This window comes from Rhincodon typus, chromosome 10 (genome assembly GCF_021869965.1).
Source record: "Rhincodon typus isolate 14 chromosome 10, sRhiTyp1.1, whole genome shotgun sequence".
Taxonomy (NCBI): domain Eukaryota; kingdom Metazoa; phylum Chordata; class Chondrichthyes; order Orectolobiformes; family Rhincodontidae; genus Rhincodon; species Rhincodon typus.
The window spans coordinates 14462414-14481697 of NC_063341.1; positions in this window are offsets into that span (position 1 = coordinate 14462414).

Here is a 19284-nt window from a genome sequence, read left to right on the forward strand (position 1 = left end):
CCTAGACCCTTCTTCAGAAAATGAAGAAGGGTCTAGGCCCGAAACGCCAGCCTTCCTGCTCCTCTGATGCTGCTTGGCCTGCAGTGTTCATCCAGCTCTACACCTTCTTTGCTCAGAAGACATGTTTTTCAGTCTCCCTGATTTGTTTTTCATAGCAACATCTATTTACTTCCTTTCGAAGAAACCTAGCCATAGAGACAGGCCTTCAGGCACACTAAATTACTAAAAAGGCATCAATTTGGTACATGTCAAAGCTGAGGCTCATGACCTCTGTTTTTCAATCTTAAGATAGCATAAATACACCATCACAACAATGTGCTCCCTCAGTATAACATAAACAGATTGGTAAGTGTACTGTAAAATCGCAGTTCTACCTTTCAGACTTCGAAGTAACTTAATAAACAGGTTTAAATTATAAAATGAATTGGACAGGATTTTAACCCATTGAAAACCCAAACACTTTGTCCCAGTCATATCCATTTCTATTTCTACTTGTTGGAGAATCCAGAGCTATGGGTCATATGTGCAAAATAGTAACCTATAAATGCAGCAGGAAAATAATAACAAAAATCTTTACTCAGAGTATAACATGACATCAGAAAAAATGAATGAAGCAAAAGCCTTTGATGGTTTCAAAAGGGAATGAGATGGGCACATGAGAGTGAAGGGATTTGAAATATATGCTAAAAGATAGGTAGCACTCTGTGGAAAACAAGCAGAGTGATCTTTCTGTTTGCTGTATTTTTCCTGCCAAAAGAAAGTCATCCATGTTTGGACATGTGATGAGAATCCAGTGGCTATATGTTCATCAATATTAAAGGAGGTTGCATTCCTGGAAGGCAGAGGAGAATGTGCACAAACATGAAAGACTAGCTACTAGGCCTGGACGTTAAACCATTGGGAAGAATGCTTGAGATAGAAATGTGTGGAGTTCCATGATTAGCAACTTTTGAACATCTGAGGATGCTACATGAAAGGATCTGTTCTATAAATGTTTTGTCATAAAGGGTCATGGACGCACCAGTCAAAAACAAGCACCTAACTATTCTAAACCCATTTTCCAGTGCATGTCCCATAGCCTTGTATGCCTCGGTATCGCATGTGCACATCTAAATACTTTTTGAATGTTATGAGGGTTTCTGCCTTTACCACCCTAACAGGCAGGGAGTTTCAGATTCCCACTGTTCTCTGGGTGGAAAAGGTTTTCATCAGATCCTACCCCCAGTCCTGCAGTACCTCCCCTGTGGCCAGAAAGGAAGTGGAAATTATTGCCAGCATCCTTGCTTTTTCCTCCCTTGCCTCATTCACCAGCCTGTGGTGCATTTCATCTGGGCCCTGGAGATTTATCTACTTTGAAGCCTGCAAGGCCACTCAGAATCTTCTCTTGGTCAATGCTAATTTCTTCGATCATATCACAGAAATTATGTAATTATCTCGTTATTATGTTGTCTTTTTTCCCTAAAAGGTGCTGCCTTTTATTAGGGCATGGGACCTCAGCTGCTTTTTTGTCAAATGAGTGACAATTCTTTATGTCCAGATGTTGAGTTTTGCCAAACTGATCTACTGTGGAGAATATCACAGACTTAAGCCCTATCTCTTCCTTACCCTTTGTATTGACACAGGCCTAGATCTTGGATAGATCTGAATAAATGTGGCTTTATGTATTCCCAGTTACAGCATAATATTAGAGGACATACCCACTCATTAAATAGGAGTGCAACTAATGCACTGCTTATTGACTGCATGCGTGTTTATATGCTGGGAAGCAAGTATTTCTGGAACCATTTAAAAACATTCTGCACTTCCTAATAGGGAGATCTCAAGAGGCTGCAGAGTAAATACAAGAAAGTGCTTAATAAGGGTAAGAAAGGACACAAAGAGCCGCAGCAATATTGTTAGATGCCTAGGTGCAGTGTTGAAGATCCTCACAAAGAGCTCTACAGAAGGAGAGTGATGTTCTTCCTATCACCACTGTCCCTGCACCCTTTCTCCTCTTTCCCCACTGGCAAGAAGGCCCTGCACTCATGTTCTCAGGAGGCATTGGGAATAATTTGATGAAGGAAAAATAAAGGAGCATTGTTGTTTGTGTATGCATTGCAGAATAATCTGTATCTCTCAGGCTAATATAAACTATTTAACTAGAAATACTGATCCAAGTTTAAATAATTACATGAAAATGAGAAGTATGTTTTTAACATTAGGATTATGCTATAAATAGCGTAAGTAAATCCAGACCCATTTGCCAGCATTTGGCCCATATCCCTCTAAATCCTTCATATTCATATACCCATCCAATGCCTTTTAAATGCTGTGATTGTAGCAGTCTCCACCACTTCCTCTGGCAGCTCATTCCATACACGCACCACCTTCTGCCTGAAAAAGTTACCCGTTAGGTCCCTTTCAAATCATTTCCGTCTCACCTTAAACCTATGTGCTCTAGTTTTGGACTCCCCCACTCTGGAGAAAAGACCTTGTCTATTTATGCTATCCATGCCCCTCATGATTTTATAAACCTCTATAAGGTCACCCCTCAGCCTCTGAAGCTCCAGGGAAAATAAGCCCAACCCATTCAGCCTCTCCCGATAGCTCAAACCCTCCAGTGTTGGCAACATCGTTCTAAATCTTTCTGAACCCTTTCAAGTTTCACAACACCCTTGCTGTAGCAGGGAGACTCAAATTGCAGGAGGTATTCCAATAGTGGCCTAACCAATGTCCTGTACAGTCGCAACATGACCTCCCAACTCCTATACTCAAATGCTCTGTACAATAAATGCAAGCATACCAAATGCCTTCTTCACTATCCTATCTACCTGCGACTTTTCTTTCAATGAACTATGAACCTGCACTCCAAGGTCTCTTTGTCAGCAACACTCCCCAGGACCTTACCATTAAGTATATAACTCCTGCCCTGATTTGCCTTTCCAAAATGTGACACCTCATGTTTATCTAAATTAAACTCCATCTGCCAGTTCTCGGCCCATTGGCCCATCTGTTGAAGATCCTGTTGTACTCTGAGGTAACCTTCTTCGGTGTACACTACACATACAATTTTGATGTCATCTGCAAATTTACTAACCATACTTCCTATGTTCACATCTGAATCATTTTATATAAATGATGAAAAGCAGTGGACCCAGCACTGATCCTTGTGACACACCACTGGTCACAGGCCTCCAGTCTGAAAAGCAACCCTCCACCACCACCTTCTGTCTTCTACCTTCAAGCTAGTTCTGTTTCCAAATGCCTAGTTTTCCCTCTATTCTGTGTGATCTAATTTTGCTGAAACAAGGAACCTTGTTGAACGCCTTACTGAAGCCCATATAGATCGCGTCCATCATGCTGCCCTCATCAATCCTCTTTGTTACTTATTGAAAATCTCAATGAAGTTTGCGAGATACAATTTCCCATGTTCAAAGTCATGTTGACTATCCCTAATCAGTCCTTGCCTTTCCAAATACATGTAAATTCTGAGCCTCAGGATTCCCTCCAACAACTTGCCCACCACTGATGTCAGACTCACCGGTCTATACTTCCCTGTCTTTAGCTTACTAGCTTTCTTAAATAGTAGCACTATGTTAGCCAACCTCCAGTCTTCCGGCACCTCCTCTTTGATACAAATATCTCAGCAAAGGGCCAAGCAACCTCTTCCCTAGCTTCCCACAGAGTTCTAGGTACAACTGATCAGGTCCTGGGATCTATCCACTTTTTTGCATTTTAAGACGTCCAGCACCTCGTCCTCTGTAATATGGATTTGGATCAAAAGAATATCCAGCAAATCAGAATTTGTACCTGATTGTTTATAGATGTGCATTTTTGCGAAATGGCGATGAATTATAGAGGGATAATGCTACAGAGTCACTTTGCACATATGGTGATTTTTTTTTTTCTTATGGGAAATGTCAAGAATTAAAGGTGCATATCTGTGAAAGTAATTGAAGAAACTATAAGAACCAGAACAATTATAATGCATATTTTTAATGACCCATGATAAGACATTCATTATCAATTAGAAAGAGTATTCAGCTATTGATACAAATATAGACCATTATCTATCTACAGTCTATTTCTTGCAATCAACAATTATCTATACTTTCCTGTTGTGGATCAAAGAACACGAACGTTTGTACAATTGCAACAGCTGACACCAGAAGGGAGAAAAATAATTATGGGCTGCAAAGTGTGATCTGATTAATTGTACAAATAGTGTCGATAATTGCCTGGACCTGGTTACTCTGCTCTTGGCTGATTATGTTAGTATTCGCCAGAGATCTAAAATGGACTATTCTCTTAAAAGCACAAGAACTTTGTGTCTGTGGGAAGAGCGGTCGGTTCTGACGAAGCTGTATATCATTCCCCGTGCCTACAATTGGCTGTGGTTTGACTTTTCAACATTAAAGCAGTTACTGGAAGATGTAACATCCATTAGTCAGTTGAAAACTATGTACTTGGGGATAGAAAGAAAGCAATTGGGTCATAGTTTTCTCAACATCATCAAACCAAGTGTAATACTGTACTTAAGAATAAATGAACTAACGGTCAATATAGTTACTGTAAATTTGATTTTTCAGTGCACAATTTCCGCATTTGGGATATACTGTTTATGGAAACAGGAATCTTTTATCTGGACTGAATAAACCATAGACTCTTAGCAATAGTTTTAAATTATATTTCTAATTAGAACCAATATTTATATTGAAGAGCCTCACTGTTTGCTTTCAAGCAATCTTCCTAATGAAGGGCTCAGCGGACAATGGGAGCCAGGATTTTGCCTGGAAATATAAAAACATGCATTGTAATTCTCCAGTGTCTACACAACTGGAAAGGTTTTATTTGTTTCTTCTTTCTCATGAAAATTAAGGAAACATAAGTGTATCGTGGGAAACTATAGAATGTCTGGAAAGGTTTGAAGCACTTAAATGAAACATTTGGATCAATTGGGAAAAAGAAAATATTATTAATCCAATAATTGTAAACAGGAAGAACAACTGCAAGTATCCAAGTTAATATTTTCCAGAGATTAGAGTCTCTTTCTAATAGACTTTGCTTGATCAAAAGCATCAAAGCCATGTTTATAAAAAGACAGTGTCATGCTTCATTATATTGACAATGTCAATACCCAGCAGAGGTTGACCAGATAATCACGTACAATCTTAACACCAATAAAATGACAACCTTGTGTTCAGACTTCACTAGAGAAATTACAAAACATGTCCATAATTTCCTATTAAATGAACTTTGATATCCCACCAGATGGCCATTGAAAAGGCTGTTAATGAAATAAAGAATGAAATATATCAAGTAAGATGTGCAATCCAAATCAGTGTTCAACACAATTTTATTTCTCTGCACATTTTGAAATGAATTTTGTCCTCATCAGCATGAAATACCTTACTGTTGGAGAACGAAAGCTCCTCCACTTTGTTGCACTAAATGCCATCATAAAGCACTCCCTGATCCAGAAATCCATGCATTAGTGACATATATACGTCAGTATGCTTTTGACAAGCTTCCAATCTAAACTATTCCTAATCTTTTGAATTGTAACTTTCAGGGACATGCCTGACAGTTCCACCCATAACTTTCATACATTGATCAGATTGGTCCCATTCACTGCCATCCATGAATATTATGCATTTTTTTTTAGAAAGAGCAGTTCCTGAGCGGGGACTCCCAGTGCAGAAGCAACACTGATCAGCATATTGTGGGCACGCACTGACTTTGTTCAGACTTTTGACTTCTGCTGAAAGCTTCACAGTGAATGCCATCAGGAGGTCCAAATCTTTTTTTGGTTTGAGTTTCATGTTAATACTGACAGTGACCTACTGCTGCCTGCTGTCTGATGGAAAGCAGCTCCAACGCTAAACTAACCAGAAGGCCAGGCATTGACATTGGATGAAAATAACATCAGGCAAGTAGTCACCATTGTGGAGTCAGGGGCAGCATTTCTGCATCTTAGTCTCTCGAAAATAAGCACAGAACTCCTTTGCAATAAACGTACAGATTTATTGCACAAGCACTGAACTCCTCCAGCCAAATGACACATTGCACACTCCGTGTACTCGTTCCCTTTTGAGATCAAAGGCCATAAGAATGGTACAGCTCCAAAGAGGAAGTCAGAGGCTGGGATTTTTGAGGTGAGTAACTTACTTCCTGATTCCCCAGAACCCATCCACTGTTTTTCCCACATTGCTTATTGGCTACTGAGTCTTAGGTGGAAGTCAAAGGTCTGAACTCAACCAGTGCAGATCCACAATATGCTGATCAGCATTGCTCATAAATGTAACACTTGTGCAAACAACAGTGCCTGTTTCTCACTGGACCAATGTCAGTTTCGCAAGAATAGTGGAGGACTTTGTTGTCGCACTATGCTGTTCAATGAGACATTCAAAACACTTGCTGCCTGAGAGGAGCAAGATGTTTCTAATAACGCAATGGGTGCATTAAACAATCAGTATTTGGTGAAGACAAATGAAACAACCAATTTTCCCCGGATGAAGCAGACAGATGGAAAACAGTTGCAAGATTTGTCACGAGGGTTGACCAAGCATCTAAGGTTTTAAAATATGGAAATGATTTTAGCAGTCAGCTCATGGGTCCAGTACTAAGAGACTTGACAGTTAAACAACTTGAAGCACAAGTTGCTTGAAAAAGGACAGTCGGTAACTGGCAGAAACTTTGAAAGTTGGAGGCTTTGCTTGTAACTGTTGAGGTACAATTCTAGCTGTTGAAATTTGATGCTGACAGTTCAGTTTCTGGACACACTCAATCAAACTCAGGCTAAGTGAGCAAGCTTAGATCCTTCAGAGAACAAGGTAACAGTAGCTCACCAGAGCCAGAGAAAGAGTGGTTCCAAAGTGGAAATCTAGGATATTTAGAGGAGGATTCTTGCTGTCCTGTTAAAGGTAAGATCTGCAGAAAATGTGTGACAAAAAGTATCCCCATTCTAGGAAGTGCTAAAGCAAAACTGGGAGGACAGGAGAAAAAAATAGAGGATTGAACAGGAGAAACTTGCACTGAGGAGAGGGTGACAGCACAAATTATGGTGAATGTGATGAGAGCTACATACTTGCAGTCAATGATGGGAAGCATGGAAAAACTTCAATGTTGACTGGCAGTAAGATGGTAAATATCATCAGGGATTCCAAAGGTGAGTGCAATGTGTTTGATAGAATATTGTGGGAAGAATTGAGGAAAAGGATTAAGTATGCTACAGAGATGTGTGAAGTGTTTCTAACAGATCTAAGATGCTGCTTGAAACAATAGGAGTTTTCAAGGCGGTACTTCAAGTAGTTCCCGGAAAGGTAAATGCAAACTTTGTGGTCATTGAAGAGAAAGCGAAATCACTCATGAACAGACTAATGAAAAAGATTGAATATGTTTCTGTACTACTATTTATTATAAACAAATCAATTCTAACCACAGGTAAATAAAACCTTTTTTTACTTGTTCATGGGAAGTGGGCATTGCTGACTGGGTCAGCATTTATTGCCCAAATTTAATTGGCCTTCAGGAGGTGGATGATAAGCTGCCTTATTGAACCGCTGCAGTCCATTTGATGTAAATACATCCATAAAACTCTTAGAGAGGGAGTTCCATGGTTTTGACCCAGCAACACTTAAGAACAGTAATATATTTCCTGCTCAGGATGGTAAGTGGTTTAAAGGACAGCTTGCAGGTTGGTTGGTGTTCCCATATTACTGCCGCCCTTGTCCTTCTGGATGGAAGTGTTTGTCAGTTTGGAAGGTGCTATCAAATGAGCCTTGGTGCATGTCTGCAGTGGATCTTGGAGATGGTACACACTGCTGCTACAGAGTGTTGGTCAGTGTTGGAGTGCATGGATGTTTGTGGATGTGGTGCCAATCAAGCGGGACTACTTTTCCCTGGGTGGTGTCAAGCTTCATGAGTGTTGTTGGAGCTGCATTCATCCAGTCAAGTGGGGAGTATTCTATCACAATCCTGACTTGTGTTTTGTTGACAGTGGAGCTGCTTTGGGGAGTCAGGAGGTGGGTTTCTTACTACAGGATTCTTAGCCACTGACCTGCTTTTGTAGCCACAGTATTTACATGGCTAGTTCAGTTGAGTTTCTAATCAGTGGTAAACCCCAGGATGTTGATAGTGGGGGATTCAGCAATGGTGATGGCATTGAATGTCAAGGAATGATGGCTAAGCTCTCTCTTGTTGGATATGGTTATTGCTTGACATTTGTGTGGCGTGAACATTACTTGCCTCTTGTCACCATAAATCTGGATATTGTCCAGATCTTGCTGTGTATGGGCACCGACAACTGCAGTATCTGAGGAGGCAGGAATGATGATGGACATTTTAGAATCATCATTGAACATTCCCACTTCTGACCTAATGGTGGAGGGAAGGTCATGAATGAAGCAGCTGATGATGGTAGGGCCGAGGGACACTATTCTGAGAAACTCCTGTCGAGATGTCCTGGAGCTGAGATGACTGACCTCCAACAATTATAACCATCTCCCTTTGTTCCAGGTATGACTGAATTATCAACATCACTCTGCTCTAAACTCCTTCTTCAAACCTTATGTACGGATATAGACAGACACGGGCAAACAAACAAACATACTGTTATGGGTGGTGTAAAAACAAAACAGGGGAAGCACAGTTGAAAGTGACAGCCCAAATCATTCCACAGGATTCAATGAAGTATCTACTTTGACTCCCAGAACCTTCAGTTCTATGATCTCCTTATTTTTAGATCCTTTCAGTTCTTTGTTGAAGACACAGGCCGATGGCAAACTAATTGTAAAGGGTTTCAGTTACTGGCTTGTGGAAACAGCTTATAGCAGACAGTGGGACAATATATCTAGCAATCTTCAATTACTTCAGTGCAGAGAAAGAGAGAGGGAGAGACTTTCTCTTGTCTGCAATCTGAAGACATCTCTCCCTGATTTACTCAGAGAGTGGTCGGGACGTGGAATGCATTGCCGGAGAGGGTAGTGGAGTCGGCCTCATTAGGGGCATTTAAGTGGCCATTAGATAGGCATGTGGATGATAGTATAAGGTAGCAGTGGAGGTTAGATAGACCTTAGCTTTAGGGTAAAAGTTCAGCACAACATCGTGGGCCGAAGGGCCTGTACTGTGCTGTACTGTTCTATGTTCTATGATTCATAAGCACATGGGCTTTTCACTTGCCCAGGAGCCTGTCAGAGATTTGCCATCATGTTAATGACTTCTGACATCCACAAATGGCCCTAATCAGACCAACCAATCAGCAATCTGTTGCTGGGTGAACCTCACTCTGAACACATGTCTCTGGTGCTATGGCATCTGAGATATCTTCCCCCATTGTTTGAACAAAGCAACAGTGCAAACATGATTCACAATGAGTTCCAGGAACATGTTCTTAAAAATGTAGTAACTCCATCCACAGACCTTGGTTTAAAATAGCCCTTTTCCCACTTTGTTCTGCAATCCAAAATAAAAGATGTGTTTATTTTCATGCATTCCCAGGATCTCACATTATCCTAAGGATGTCCAGACTGTCAAACTATCACAGATCATAGAGATATGAACATTCCTGTGATATAAACATTCCTCTGGGGAGGTGATGGCCCAGTGGTATCATCACTGAATTGTTAATCCAGAGATCCAGGTAATGTTCTGGGGACCTGGGTTTGAATCCTGCTGCGACAGATGGTTGAATTTGAATTCAATAAATATCTGAAATTAAGAGTCTAATGTTGACCATGAATCCATTGCTGATTGTTGGAAAAACCCATCTGGTTCACTAATGTCGTTTAGGGAAGGAAATTGCCATCCTTACCTGGTCTGGCCTACATGTGACTCCAGACCCACAGCAATGTGGTTGACTCTTAACTGCCCTCTGGACAATTAGGGATGGGCATTAAGTGCTGCCTAGCGAGCGATGCTGTCATCCCATTAATGAATAAGGGTTTCCATTGCACATAAAATTGAACATATTGCTTGTAACATCCTGAAAGGACATCAGATTTGTTGTGAAGAGGAACTGGCTAATCATGAAGTGGTATGTAACACCAAGAAAAACAATTGAGTTTTAATCATAACATCTTGAAGCTTTTTGCTAAAACTACCAGTGATAATAGCAATAATTGGGTTGTAATAGATGTTTTATCTGCATTGTTCATGTTTTAATGTCCTACAGCACAGTCTTTAAATTACAGCTATGTAATGGAATGATAAATTAAATGAGTACAACACGAACAACTTGCATCATGTTTGCTTTTAAATTTCCATCATTAATAATATGCATATTATATACATAATACAAAATTTCATAATGGTCTGGATGATGCAGGGAAGGTATTGAATTAGGCCGAATTCCAGATCCAGAATAGGTGACTAAAACTGAGCATCAGGCCTCATCAGCATGTTTCAATGGCTGGTGAGGATAATGGGGATGGTAGCTGTTTGGCTCCAACAGCAATCTACAGCTGCATTTGGAGCCAGGAGAAAGACATCAAGGTAAATTAAAGTGTTAAAATAGTTTGTTGGCAGCCTCTGACAGTCCTTTTAATGACTGACTGCTTGTCGAACTGCTGAAGATGCCAAAAATCTCAAGCAGAACTAAGTAGAACAAAGGTTCAATTTTTACCCTCCCCACCAAGGATGTTTAAACTCCCAAATGATTTAAAGATGTATAGGCCAAAATTCATAAAGCAATAGAAATAACTGCAAATCAATATTGCTGGAAAAGGGAAAATAGTACGTATAGGTAGTATAAAATCTTGCCTTTAAATAAGATGACTCAGAAAGTTAAATGGTGACTCAGGAAGTTAAATGGTGATTCAGGAATTCGCCCAACATTTAAAAAGTTGCAACTATAAAGCAATAGTCATTGGGAGTGCAAAAATTGATCTATAGAAGTCTAGAACTAGTGGCACGACAGACATAGTTTTGTGTCTGAATCTGGCTATCATGCTTAAAACTATAGAACAATCGTGAAATTGCAGAGAAGGTTTAAAAGATAATTTATGGGAAAACAAGAGCTTTAATTGACAATACAATGCGTTTATGAAAAGTGTCAGGTAATTGTGACAAGTTAATCATGCAAAATCAAACCAGGTGTTGCAAGATATTATGAGTTGGAATATTCAGAACAGTAATGTTTTTACACTTAGAGTCATTTACTTGCAGAATATTGAACTGATCTGCAAGTGCTGAGCTTGTTGAAAAGCTGGAAAGGGGAAGCAAATCCATTTTGAAAGTGAAGACATATGGGTTGGACAGGAATAATTATTTCTCAAGCTGTGTGGTTGGAGGTTTAAAAATGTTGAAGTAAATTCCGAAGTACATGTGAAAATGGATCCAAACTCTTATTAACTTTTCAATCCAATTTCAGTGGACCTGGTTCAGAGTTTGTAATTAAGATCACGTCAAACTCAGTGGCACATATATGCTTGGTTTAGACCTAAACCTCAGAAATAATTTTCATGACTATATTTGGTCATTTTCAGTGATAAAGGAAATCCTTACAGTTGATCCTTTGAGACTTAAAATTAATTCTGAATCTTAACAGTTCGCTCATGTTTACAATTATCTTTCTAAGAGAAAAAGACATCAATTTAGAGTTGAGCAAATTTATGATTGTGACTAAGATATTGTTCACAGGTTAAAGAAAGTGAAAAAACTCCAAAAAATATATTGCCTTATAATGCAAACTTTTTCAGAACCCCATACTAAAGTAAGACTCGTAGTTACATGGACATTTCATGACCTCTAGATGTTACAAAGCTCTCCACAGCCAATGAAGTGCTCTATCCTTAGTCAGTGTCTCAAGGCAAAACAATGGCAGGCAATTTATGCACAGCTAGCTTTCACAAACTGCAAAGAATTAATAATCAGATTATCTTTTATGAAATTGAGTGAAATGGCCAGCGCACTGAGGAGAACTCTCTGTTTATCTTTAGTGCTGAGACTTTTACACTCACCTGAGAGAGCAGGCAGACCTTCAGTTTAAATCTGAGATACATAGTTTACTGCTCAGGTAGCAAGGTATTAAGGGATATGGGCCCAAGGCAGGTATATGGAGTTAGACCACAGATCAGCCACAATCTCACTGATTGGCGGAATAGCCTCGAGGGACTGTTGGTCAACTTCTGCTCCTGTGCTCCTATGTTAACATCTCACTCAAAACATTGTTCTTTTGAGAGTGCAGCACTAGGTGTGTAAACTTAGATTTACGTCCTCATGTCTCTGACCAGAATTTGGAGCCATGAACTTCTACAAAGCACTGCCCAATTATCCAAGGCTGGTTAATGTTTAATGTCATTTGATGCTGCAATTTGAAATTGGGTTCAAGACAGACTGGTTGAGGAGATGGCTAAATCAAGCACTTAGGCTTAAACTTCAAAGAAACACATCCTTATCATACTTCTAATACTAAACTACATGGTAATCATTTTTACATTAGGCTCTTGTCTTATTGTTAAATATGGGCTATTCTATTTTGTTTCATATGTTCTTGTTCATGTGCTCCTAAGACTCTCTGAAGTTTTATTCTAGTGTAGTACAGCCTAGTGTAGTGTAATCAACTAATCATAGATGGAAAGAGGCAGTGCCATCAAATAGCACTTGTTGTTTGAACCTACACACTGACGTTCGGTTTGTTTTCTGCCAGGACCACTCAACTCCTGACCTCAATACAGCCTTACTCCAAACATGGACAAAAGAACTGAACTCCAGAGGTGAGGTAAGAGTGTTAGCCCTTGACACCAAGACCACGTTTGACAGAATGTGGCATCACACAGCCCTAGCAAACCTGGAACGATTGAGCATCTGGGGAAGCACGCTGTCAGTTGGAGTCATATCTAGTCAAAAGAAAGATGGTTGTGGTCAATTATCTCAAACCTAGGTCATCACTGCTAGAGTTTCCCAGTGTCCTGGTCCCAACTGTCTTCAGTTGCTTCATCAACAACCTTCCCTCCATCATAAGCTCAGAAGTGAGGACGTTCACTGATAAATGCACAATGTTCAGCATCTTTCACGGCTCCCCAGATACTGAAGCAGTCCATGTCTAAATCCAGCAAGATCTAGGCTTGGGCTGACAAAGTGGCAAGTAACAATCATGCCACCCAAGTGCCAGATAATGACTACATCCAACAAGAGAGAATCCTCTGATGTTCGTTGACATTGCCATCACTCAGCTTCCACTCTCAACATTCTGGCGATTACCATTGACCAGGAAGATGAAATAGTCCAGGCTTATGAATATAGTGGCTACAGCAGCAGGTCAGAGGCCAGGAATTCTGCAGTAAGTAACTCACTTCCTGTTTTGCCAGTAATCATCCATGTATAAGGCACAAGTCAGGAGTATGATTGAATATTCCCCATTTACCTGAATGGGGCACCTTCAACAATATTCAGGAAGGTTGACACCATCCAGGACAAAGCCGTGCACTTGACTGGCACCCCATCCACAATCTTCAACATTCACTCTCTTGATCCCCGAAGCACATTGGCAGCAGTGTGTACCATCTAGAAGATGCTCTGCAGCAACTCCACACCAAGACTCCCTTGACTGCATCCTCCATGACCTCTAAAATCCAGAAGGACAAGGGCAGCAGATGCTTGGAACACCGTCAACTGCAAGATCCTCTCCAAGTCACACAGCATCCTGATTTGTGGAACTGCATGGCCTGTCACTGTCTGTTCACTGTGGCTGTGTCAATATCTTAGAACTCCCTTCCCAGGACCACAACAGTCCAAGAAGCCAGCTCACCATCGTCTTCTCAAGGGCAATTAGGAATGGGCACTAAATGCTGGGCTAGCTAGTGATGTCCATGACTCACGAACAAATGAAAGTGAAGTTGTCGGGAGCTGCCTAATTGCATTGAAGATTCAGGAAAACGAAACCACTGAGGGTACTCAACAGTTGAACAATGTGTATTTAAAACCCTACACTCGGATGTAGTTTCCAGAATAAATTCTCTGACTGGAATTTCAAAAGATAGACAGTCTATTTTTTTTGATTTTGCCATTTTTGGGAATGGTACTGAGACAGCCAAAATGCAAAGTTTCAGTAAAATAATTGTTGCCAGAAGTCTGCTCCCACATAATTGTTGCAGATTCATCAATCATTTTTCAACTTGCCATTTCCTGGAACAGATTACATCAGCATGTGTTAAATATCAGCTTTATGCAACCCTTCAAAAGAAAGGTAAATAATATTTTTAGAGAAGATGACATCTCAAGCTTTAGGATGTATGTGCAGGCTAGCTATCAATATGCTGATTTTGGAGTTTGTTTGAGTGGAGATTGAAGAAGAGCTTCCTGGATTTTCCCCCAATTTGGCCAGAGATTCCATAGTTCATTTTACCATTCCTCAGAAATTACGTTTGGGTGATGCGGTGAGGGATTGGAGAATGGATTGATGGAGCATGTATGTTTGTACGGATCTCTGATTATTTTGAGCACATGCCCAACATGCCCTAGGAAATTGGAGAAAGCTGACATAGATGAAGAAGTTGCATTGCATTTTGCTATATCACTGGAAGGAAGCCAAACTGGTTCAGTGGAGTCAGATATTGCAGAGGAAACCTGGCCAAGATGCAGCCATTAAAACTTAACCATATTGCCTACATTTGCAAATTTATATATTAGGAGAAAAAGATTGGCATTTGCAAATTGATCTTTGCATGATATCAAGATATCTTCAACCACAGTCAATTGATTACTTTTGACATAGTCAAGGAAATGCAGCAGCTAATTGTCACACAACATTTCCCACAGAAAATATTAACGAGCAGATAATCTGTTTCCATGACATCAATTGAAGGGTAAGTGTAGTGATCAATGGTTCAATTTTTCTGTGTTTGATTATGTTCACTGTGTTATATTGGTTAGGCCGAGGTGTGGATTCAGCTACAGTAAGCAAAAGAAGCTGAGATTGGGGGAAACCAGAGTGCAAACATTTTGCGAGTGTAGAGAAATTTTAAAGAAATTAACCTTTTGCAAATTTAGAAACTGGTGTGAATTTTGCATTGTTCTGATGCAAGTCAAATACTTAAAATACACACACCAGCAACCAGACAACACTAAGCTATTGAATTGTTAAGACCACATGGAACTGCATTCTGCCATTGAGTTGATTCACCACGGGCAAAAGAGACCTGAAAAAGCCTACCATATGGAATAACCTGCAATTTGTGGGCTGAGTGTTACTGTGAATATCATACTATTATGGGAGTGAATATCTTAATGATGGATACTACTTTGACATTAACAAAGCAGAGAAATATTATCAAGACTGTAAGAGGAACTGAAGGAAGACATTGCCCAAGAGAGCTGTGTACAATATCATGTACAGTATAAATTAATAGTTTACAGGACTTATTCAGAATTAGAGAATTGCATTGAGGACAGATTAGAGGTGCAAAAGCTCCAGAGAAGCAGTCTAGTAATACAGTGCAGACTCTAAGAGTGCAGTACAGATATCTAACACCAAGACAACTCAAAGTGTATCATACAACCATGCAGCCTTCAGAAACCAAATCCATAGACATAGGTGCAGCAGTCCAGGGCATGGTCACAGCAGTGTTCTCTCAAAGCAAATAAATAATGGAACCATCAGTCCATTACAGCTTTTTCAGAGCTATTGTGTAATATCCTTACAAATCAAGTGCATATGGGCCCTCAGAACCAACTATACAGGTGATCAGCAACTGACTATTGGCTCTCATTACCATCTGGGTTATGGACTTACTTGCTCCGGGAAGAAACTTCATGACCTCTTAGGTCAAGGTTCCTGAATCCATTTCAGAATGATGATCCTCAGACACTGCAAAATTTACCACCCCGACAATCTTCACTCTCCAACTAACAATCTTCATCAATCAAAACCTGTGCCTCCCATTCATACTTTACATAAGAACTAGGAGCAGGAGTATGCAGTTCAGCCCCTCCAGCCTGCTCCACCATTGATATGATCAAGCTGATCTCATCTTGACCTTAACTCCACTTTCCTACCCACCTGTTATAACCCTTCAATCCAGAAACCTAGGAGCTGTGGAGGGAACAAGGGACGAACTTTGTCCTAAGTTTGTTTCAATTATTTCTTTTTCTAATTCCTGTAATTAAAATATGGCGACTAATGCACATTTCACTGTATTTTCATAAATACAAGTGACAATAAATTGCTATTCTACTGTATTCCAGCCCATCACTAATTAAAGATGTATCTATCTCCATAAATTAATTCAGTGTCTTGGCATCCATTGCATTGTGGTTACTGAATTCTATGAAGCATGATCATTTGAGAGAAGTAGTTCTTCCTCATCTCAGTTTTAAATCTGCTGCCCCTTAGCCTAAAGCTATCACCTCTCATTCTAGATTGCCCCACAAAAGGAAACATCCACACTGCGTCTGCTTTGACATTTAGCATTTTGTGTACCTCAACTAACTTTCCTCTCAATGTCCTAAACTCTAGCCTGCATAAGCTTAAACTGCTGAATCTCTATTCATAGGAACTTTCTCCTCTCTTTAGAAATGAAACATCCCCTCACAGCTTGCTGAACTATTCAATCATGAAACCCTAATGACATTGACAACAAATCGATTATTGTTGTGTGAGGATGTGATAATACAGTGGATAAAGGGTAACAAGTGAATGTCATATAATTGAATTTTCAAAAGGAAATCAGTAAATGCCATTAGTTACTGCACAAGTTACATATTCATAGTAGTAAACTATGGATAGAAGATGAGCTAAAGGACAGAAAGGAAAAGAATAAGCCGGTTTGTTTCAAGTTAGTGGGCTTTGTGAAGGATCCATGCTGGGACCTCAGCTATTTGCAATCAACATCAATTGGCTAGATTCTCATTACCCCCTATGATGTTGGAGGCCGTGCAGCTATTTAACCATCCCTGGGATGTGGAAAATCGTCTGCTCCTCACTAGTGCACTTACCTTCTTCCTGAATTTGATCTCACTTCCCTTGAGCTGTCTGAATCTCTGAGGCCTGTCAAGCCAGGATTAAACATGCAAGGTTAAACTTGCCAGTTTCATTATAATACTTAAATGAACAAGTCACCTTTTGAGAGTAAGGTGACTGCTCATTGCTTGTCCAGTCATCATTAAACCCAGCTGTGGGTGACTCGAGAATCGGGGTTTGAGATTTTTAAAATTTCAACATGTCACCTGACTCTTACCCATTTCGTTTGTGTAATTGTATTCTTGTTTAAAATTCATCGGATATTTCCAAGATCTCTGCTTTGTTCTGCTGTTGACCTGATCTGTTGATGTTTAGTCCAAGGTAAAGTGGAATGTCTGGATTTATCTGTTTATCTATTTCATAATTATGTGTACTGGGTCGATGTTTGACTGTTTGGAGCGACATCCTGCTTGTGTCTTTGTGTATTTTTTCTTCTCTTAAATTTCCTAAATATTTATTTTCAGTATTGCAAATGTTTGAAGGCTCATTCCCTGCTCCCTTTCATTTCAATTATTCATTTCAAAATGACTGACGGCATTTTGCCAATATGGTAAAAAGTCCTCTGTTCTCTTTCAGAACACAAGGGGAGGCAATCGCCTAATGGTATTATCACTGAACTGTTAATCCAGAGACCCAGATAATGTTCTGGGTTTGAATCCTGCACGGCAGATGGTGGAATTTGAATTCAATAAAAAAAATCTGGAATGAAGGATCTTGTGATGACCGTGAATATGTTGCCGATTGTTGGAAAAACCCATCTGGTTTATTAATGTCCTCTAGGGAAGGAAACTGCCATCCTTACTTGGTCTGGCCTACACGTGACTCCAAACCCACAGCAATATGGTTGACTCTCAACTGCCCTCTGCAACTGGAATGGGCAATAAATGATGCCTGAAACGACGCCCTCATCCTGTGAATGAATAAAGGGAAAAGAAAAGCATAAAGGCACGCGTGAAAACAAACCATGAGCATTCAGGTGAATAATATGCCATGGTCACAATGAAGATACTAATGACTTTAGAAAGTGCCAGTTCTATGTGATGCCAGAGGAAATTCTGGGCGGATTCAAATAATGGATTGATGATGGCCTAGTGGTATTATCGCTAGGCAATTATTCCAGAGAACCAGGTAATGCTGAGGGAACTTGAGTTCAAATCCTGCCGTGGTAGATGATAAAATTTGAATTTGGTAATAATCTGGAAATAAGAGTTCAACAATGACCATGAAACCATTGCCAAATGTCAGGAAAAGCCCATCTGTTTCACTAATGCCCTTTAGGGAAGGAAATCTGGCATCCTTACCTAGTCTGGTCTACAGCAACATGGTTGACTCTTAACTGCTCTCCGGGCAATTAGGGGCAGGCAATAAATGCTGGCCTAGATGGTAATGCCCACATCCCATGAATGAATAAAAAAAGTAGTGGACTGTAGGAAAGATAAGCACTAATTATAACAGCTGACAACATGTTCAAGAATTATGGATAAGAAAGGAAAATAGGCAATGCTGCAGTAGTTTGCATGGACATAGAAGTCAAAAGTAGGTTTTTGAGGGCAAGAGTTGACGGTGACGGTGTTGAGAGAGAAGAGGAATAGTACCCAAGAACAGAAAACTATTATAATTCACAAAACCTGGAATTCATTCTTCAAGCTTTCTGTATCATTGTCAGTTCAAACTTCTTTCATTTCTTCTCTACCAGTTCAAAACTATTCAAGTAATTTCTTGGGTTCTTTGAGACTTGCAACATGACCAAACATAACGAGTATTGAACACAGCTTATGTACAAAGGAAAGTATTGGCCATTGTGTTCAACAGATATAATCTCAACTGGCGCCAGTGAATTTGTACTATTCAATACAGCATTCAGGAACCCTTTTTTTTAAGACATATATCTTCCATGACGACCACACCTGAGATTTCATAATGATTTCTAGCACCTTTACTCAGAAACAATGGGCGAAATCTTTCCAGACTCTGAAACATGTGGGCATTAGCAAAAAAAGTTGAGAAAAATCACACAAGATGGCAAGCTAAGTGATTCTCACCTTTGAGAGAAAAAAGCCCCGTTTTCCAACCAAAGTGCTGAACGGCAAGATGAGATTATTGTTTGCGATCTCACCAGAAATGAAACTGCCAAGTTCTGGTTAGATTCAGCCCATTGATTTTGGTTTCTTCGTAAATATTTGGAATTCTGGAAGTTATGGGAAAACCCTGTTGTATCTTGGGGGACGAGCGCAAAATGCTTTTAATGACAACTGATGACAAACCTTGAAATATTCCAGGCACTGCTGCAAACCGAGGGATTGAATTACGCACTGATTATGCATTTGCAGGCAACAAGCCAAACTGGA